Source organism: Saccopteryx bilineata, chromosome 4 (genome assembly GCF_036850765.1).
Source record: "Saccopteryx bilineata isolate mSacBil1 chromosome 4, mSacBil1_pri_phased_curated, whole genome shotgun sequence".
Taxonomy (NCBI): domain Eukaryota; kingdom Metazoa; phylum Chordata; class Mammalia; order Chiroptera; family Emballonuridae; genus Saccopteryx; species Saccopteryx bilineata.
The window spans coordinates 90,839,035-90,846,223 of NC_089493.1; the positions used below are offsets into that span (position 1 = coordinate 90,839,035).

General features: G+C 42.2%; 1 long non-coding RNA gene across 1 annotated transcript; it reads right to left on the reverse strand.

Annotated features, from left to right (window-relative positions):
- Positions 1-250: 250 nt before the first annotated feature.
- On the reverse strand, positions 251-4,529 carry LOC136336023 (uncharacterized). Its single transcript, XR_010731355.1, has 3 exons — positions 4,461-4,529; positions 1,221-1,382; positions 251-433 (listed from the first exon to the last, which is right to left on the reverse strand). It is a non-coding gene; the product is annotated as an uncharacterized lncRNA (long non-coding RNA).
- Positions 4,530-7,189: the final 2,660 nt, after the last annotated feature.

Consider the following 7,189-nt stretch of genomic DNA (forward strand, 5'->3'; position numbering starts at 1 on the left):
AATCAATGAACAACTAAGGTGTTGCAACAAAAAACTGATGATTGATGCTTCTCATCTCTCCCTGTTCCTATCTATCTGTCCCTATCTATCCCTCTCTTTGTCTCTGTAAATAAATAAATAAATAAATAAAATATTTAAAATATATATATTCTTATAATTGTATTTTATACTATTACTGTATAGTTTGACAAAGTAGCTAACCAGAGACTTTTAATACTTTTTTTTTATTATTCAGTGAGAGGAGGGGAGGCAGAGATAGACTCCTGCATGCACCCCTACTGGGATCCACCCAGCAAGCCTACTAGGATGTGAAGCTCTGCCCATCATGGGGTGTTGCTCCTTTGCTCAGCAACCAAGCTCTTCTTAGCACCTGAGGTGAGGCCATGGAGCCATCTTCAGAGCCTGGGGCCAACTTGCTCCAATGGAGCCATTGCTGCAGAAGGGGAAGAGGGAGAGAGTGAGAGAGAGAGAGAGAGAAGTGAGAGGAGGGCTCCCTGGGGCCCAAGTCAACTGCTTGATAGGTAATGTTCTACTGGATTTGAGAATTAATGTTTTTGTTAGCTTAGCAGGAGTGCATGAAAGGATCTCCGCTGTGGAAAAGGTAAGCTCTACTGGCGAAGCAGGTTCCACCTTGGAGACAAAGGGACAATCTCAGAAGTTTCCCATCTGGCAATGCAGATGGGAATCCTATCCGCCTAAGTGTTTTTTGCCATTTTGAGGAACATTTTATCTCAAGGCAGTAAAGTCACACAGATCCCAGAGGTGGAAGTCCTGGGGTGGGTCTCACACACCAACACGGACCTGAGAGGCTGCAGCCAGAGCAAGTTCCCCAAGTTAAGTCATTCACTTGCTCCCTTGACAATTGTTGCAATACCCACTCATTGTCAGTAATATGTAAATATAATTTACTCAATATGTATGTACTCATGTAGTTCGAATAATACTTAGAAAATGAAATTGTGTAACACATTTCACTTAATAAACAGGAGTAAAAACAAATATAATGAATGTCATTCAATGTTTAAAAATCCTATCCACATTTGTTTCCAGTTGAAACAAAGGCCTGTTTCTCTATTAGAAAGGGAGGAGAAACAAAGAATTTACCTTACTACTATAATAGGAAATTTTTTTTTTTCTTAAATGCTCTCAGAAGGATTATAAGAGAATTGTTGAAGGCAATGTTCATGTGCTGCTTAAACCACAAACATAGACATACTCACTATGCTCTGCTTCCATGGAAAAAAACTTTCTCCTTCCCTTTCAGCCTGGCAATAGACCAAAGGGGTGGATTGAAAGTCAGGAAGTGGCTGGCCACAGCTCTGCCACTCATTCAATAGCCCTGGGAAGGGAACTTCCTCTTTCAGGACCTCCAGCCCCTTCATCTGTAAAATAGAGAGTTGATTAAGATGATCTCTAAGGACTCCTCCAATTCTGACCCTCTATAATTCCAAGACTTTCTCCAACAGGGCAAAACGTCAGCCATGGAAAGAACCCAACTCACCATGCTGCTTTGCTAGCTGGAGTAGTGATTCCCTTACTGGGAGTGACTGTTTATCCAGCTCCAATGGGAAACTGGGCCGCAGAACAGTCAGGAATTAATCTGACTCCACAAACTTAATATTGCTTCTTTCAGGAACACCTAAGCTAACCCGGGAGAGTGAGGCGTGGATCCATGGCCTATTTTTCTTCCAAGATTAGTTTCCTTTTGTGGTCTGACTTCTCAGAGTTTCAAACAAGAAACATGGGAGTGTGGAAAGAATAGAGGCTTTGGAAGCCGAGAAGCATTGATTAAAATCTTGTATTTGTATTTGACACACGCTAGCTGTGTAATGATGGCAAGTTCCTTAACTTTTCTGAGGCTCAGTTTGCTCATATATTAAAGAAGGTAATTATACTCACCTCATAAAATTCTTTTGAAGTATAAACAATGTAAGTATTTATTGGGAGCATAAAAAAGGACATGATCTGCTGAAATTGAATAATAAAATGTCAATGCTGTTCTTAAATATTCAAGGCTGCAGGAGCCCTGCAATTGTTGACTAAGGGTATGAAATTCTTAGAAGGGCCAGCAGGACCTCTCCCGCCCCTATGGTGACCTACTTACTCACCTACATCTTTCTCTGAGCCATCATCTCCCTTCGGAGAGAAGGCACCAGCCAGAGCAGGATTCTGCCCTCTGCTGCGGCCTCTGCTGCTGGGGCTGTGGGTGGCCGAGGACCCAGTCAGTGCCAAGCCCAAACAAATGACCTCAGCTCAGTGGTTTGAAACTCAACACGTGCAGCCCAGACCCCAGGGATAAACAAGGGTGATGGACAACATCAACAAGCACAAAAAAAAATACTGCAAAGGTCTCAACACCTTTGTGCATGAATCCTTCTCCAATGTGGAGGCCACCTGCCAGGCCCCCAGCATAGCCTGCAAAAACGGCCAAGAAAACTGCCACCAGAGCAAAGGGCCTGTGTCCCTGACCGTGTGTGAGCTCACCTCAGGGAGGTACCCAGACTGCAGGTCCAAAGACATGCAACTGCATGCACAATTCTTCATCGTGGCTCATGACCCCCCACAACAGAAGGATGACCTGAAGCACATGCTGGTCCCTGCACTCTTGGATAATGTTGTCTAAGGCCAGGTGCTCCCCTCACCCAAACTCTGCAGGCTCCTCACACTGCGGCTGCATTTCCTCCCTGGAGTTCTTCGCTAATCCTCAGCTTCTTTGCAAATACCACTTCTCTTTCACACACCCACCGCACATACTCTTAATTGCAGAGGGGATTTTACGGGTGCCAGAAACAATGGGAGAAGAGAGGTGATTCTCCTTAGCCCTTCACTGCTGCTCACATTGCTTTCTGAGTGCATGATAATGTGGGCCTTCAAGACCTAAGGATCTCAGTCAGGAGGGTAGCTCCAGGTTTTGTGGGACCTATAGCATATATAATTTTGGAGACTATCTTAAAAATATATATAAAATTACAAACACAAACTCAGGTTAGGGCCTTAGAAGGGCTGTGGTTACACAGTTCAGAGGGACTTCAGGCAGGGGAAATTTTTTTTTGAAGATCACTGTTTTAATTTGATTGATTTTAGAGAGAGAGAAAGGGAGAGAGAGAAGCATTCATTTGTTGTTCCATTTAGTTGTGCATTAATTGATTGCTTCCTGTATATGCCCTGACCGAAGATTGAACTCACAACACTGGTGTTTCAGGATGACGCTCTAACCTACTGAGCGAACCGGCCAGCGCCAGGCATAGGGAAACTATATAGGGAAGGAAGGCAGGAGAGTCTGCACTGGGTTCCGAGTGTCAAGAATGTGCCTGTTTTAGCTTCAGTAAAGACTGCTCTTCCCGATTGAGGGTGTGTTACTGTCTGGGGCAGAGTATGAAGGTTTGGAAACCCCTTCTTACCTCTGTGAGGCATCAGCTTCCCTTGCCTGGCAGACTGGAGGGAGGGCAGCACCCTGAGCATGCTCAGACTTGGAGGAGCAGCCTGCACTCTGCTCTCCATCCCCTTGAGAACTGCCTGGTGGCCCCATCTCATATGAAGGGGAAGAAGAAGAAGAGCAGGCTGAACCCCAGAATGTCAGTCAGATCTGAGGCCTAACCCCTTTGTTCATCCTCAAGACCTGACCTCAGACCTCCTTGATATGATCCAGAACAGGAATCTCAGACTTCTCATGTGAATTTCTCTGTTTTGGAAATTTCAGAATCAGAACCTTCCAAGAATCTTGATCTGGTCCTAATTAGTACTTCTCTAACTATGGTAAAGGAGTAGTTTTATATGCAATCTGCCTCAGACTAATAATTTTCTAAAATACAATAAATAAAATATTATAGACAGATATGAAAAACCTATGGCTAAATTTTATTAGATTCAATTAACATAAATGCACTCTATCAAATGGGCAGAAAAGTTTCTCAATGTCTCCTCTCAAGTTCTATATTTATCTTGATAGATACATAGAGGAAAACATACATGTAATACTCATACACACATGTGAATACCAACATAAAACATACACATATACATACATAGAAATATGTATTCACACATGTGCATGTGTGTGCACAACACACAAACACACATACACATGGTAAGGCAGCCCTCCTCCTTCCCTCTACTGACTGACTCCTCCACCCACCTCCTTTCCCATATTTAGAAAGATTTTCCTATACAAACTAGGGCTCAGAATAAGGGAAGAATGATTGGTGAAATGTGGATGTGGCAAAGAAAGCACAGAATCCAAAAATTCTGACTTCCAACCCCCTTCCCTGCCTTCTAAACAAAGAGACCTAAGGCAGAGAGATTTCCGTTACCTACCACACCCACACTACCTACCCCAAATACAGCTCCCCACAGCACTCAGGAGACCTTGCCATACTATGCTCTGCCCACCAGTATCACTATCTCCCCCACCCTGTTGCTGCTGACCAAGGAAGACAGACAGGAAGTGAGAAAAAAACAACCTTCTTCTCTCCCTCTGGCTTCACCTCGGATCGTGGGCAGGCTCCACTTCCTCTGTCTGCACCTTAAATGATGGTGTTTCTCAAGGTCCTATTCTTAGGTCCTATTCTTAGTTCATACCGCCCTCTCTTGAGGGATTTGGTATAGTTCCATGGCCCCAACTGACACTTACCTACCTCCAAAAGCATAGCTCCAGCCCCCGTCTCCCAAGTTCCAAGCATATATCTCTATCGGCCTGCTATTATCAGCCTCCGCAGCGTCATGCAGGCAACTCAAACCACTCAGAATTGAGCTCAGATATGCCTGACTTCCCAGCTTGCCCCTACTCCTGCAGTCTCTCAATCTTGGTTAGCAGAGACATCATATCTAATCATTCAAGGTCCTAATCTAAGAGATACCTGTGCCAACTCATTCCTTTTTGTCTGTTTGCTTCTCCAGTAATTTCTCATCCACCCCAGTACTGCTTTAATAGAGCACAAAAGTTCTTGGGTTTTCTTTTTTCCACATATCACTAGGTTCTTAATATGTGTCCAAAACATGTGTGGCTTTAGAGCGAGCTGTGACTGGGAACCAGGCAAATACATCTAAATTGTTGCAATTAAGGACTCACTGTCCAGCTTAGAAAGCAAATAAAAATAATGTCTTTGAAACATATCAAATATCAGAAGAGTATAAAGAACCAAATGAATGCCATAACTTTCTCTTAACCTTCCCCAGAGTTTCATTCATCCTAACCCAAAGCTGTGCTCTGTTACACATTAATCTTCCTGTTACATGTTTCTGGTGTAATACTAGGTCTGTGACCAGAGTTAAGCAACACCAGGAGAAATTCAACCATCTGTAGGTATTGTGGCCCCAGAAGCTGAAAAGAGAGTGGAAAGAATTGAGAATAAAGTGAATCTTTAAATAGATTAAGTCCAAACAAGTGGTGTAGCAACCTGGGTAGGAGTTTCTAACTTCCGTGTGTAGGTTGAAGAATTAGATGGAGTGTAACTTGAATCTAGGGGCCTTAGGCTGTGAAATTGGCTCGTTCAGAGAGTAATGACACAGCATCCATAAAACAGGGCTCAGTGGAGCACTTGAGGGTTTGTGAAGAACTTCCCGAAAGCGGAGAATTCTCCACTGGTTATATTCTCTGGGTCACTGAAGATCTATTTCCAAAAACTCATTTGGGAAGGGGCTCCTCAGCTATTTAAGATGACATAATTGTTTCCTAGTGGGTAAGTTTTCTTAATATCCAGAAAAATTTTAATTAGAATTGAATATTTAAGAGACTCAAACACATAGCACTAGTATGTTTGTATTAAGGAATTTGTGCATATTTGGTATTTTAGGTATTTGTAATGTTTAAGAGAATTTAGTCTAGTACAGCAACAAACTGGCCTATAGTTCTAATTTAAAATGTGTAGTTGGTTTATATGTATGATTTCAAACAGAACTTTCATTTAAAAACAGTTTTAGAATATTTAAGAAAACCTAAGAATTGAACCCACCATATTTATAAATTGTAAGATTTGTAAGAGGTTTTTTAGATATTCAGGAATATCTTATTGGTTAGCTCAGATAACCAAATTACTTTATAAGGCCTGACCAGGCGGTGGCGCAGTGGATAGAGCATCAAACTGGGATGCAGAAGACCCAGGTTCGAGACCCCAAGGTCGCTAGCTTGAGCGTGGGCTCATCTGGTTTGAGCAAAAATTCACCAGCTTGGACCCAAGGTCACTGGTTCAAGCAAGGGGTTACTTGGTCCGCTGAAGGCCCATGGTCAAGGCACATATGAGAAAGCAATCAATGAACAACTAAGGTGTCTCAATGCGCAACGAAAAACTAATGATTGATGCTTCTCATCTCTCCGTTCCTGTCTGTCCGTCCCTGTCTATCCCTCACTCTGACTCTCTCTGTGTCTCTGTAAAAAAATAAAAGAGTTTAAAAAAATTTACTTTATAAGGACATGAAATAAGTTAAATTAATAAAATGTATTTTAAAGTTGTTATAAAAAGTCTTATTAATAACATTTATAAATGGTAGTAAGTAGTTATCAAACATAATCCTCTAAAGAGATTAAAATGTACATGTTTGTAAATTAAATAAAAAAGCTTAAGGAAGAACCGGGTTTCTGATTTGCATCTTTAAGGCAGGAATATAAATTTTAAAAAGCCAAAGTGGCCTCTGAATATTCTTTTCTGGGCACAAAAAGGGACATATTAAAAACTCACATTGACATTGCAAAACCCGTCCATTTTCTGAATCCTTTTCACCTCTACAATGAACAGTTAGCTTTGATGATTTTATTTCTTGGCATTCCCATCTTTGTTGTTTTTACTAAGCTTTTGGAGGGAGGGTGGTTACTGATGATGCAATAGCTCAGATCCGGGCACACAGCCAGCAGTGGCAGCACGGGAATGAAACCTAGAACTGTATCTCTGCTCAGTGCCCTCCTCGTGGGCACTGTACTGCCTTCAGGAGCCAGCCTGAGGGAGGGCCTTGCATTGGATTATGGAGGAACTGAGAAAGGGAGGCGTGCTTCCCTGAAGCCAGTGTGTCGGTGACAGAGGAATTCTGCAAAAAATATACTACAGAAAGAAAAGTAAAACTCAGAGACTATGGTTGAATTTCTAGCCTCAATAGGAGCTTTTCTTCCCTCAGCAAACTGAAGTTTTGAGACTACATTTCATCAAGTAACTAAAAACAACAGATTGTCAAGCAATGGGTTCCTTTTTTATATATATAT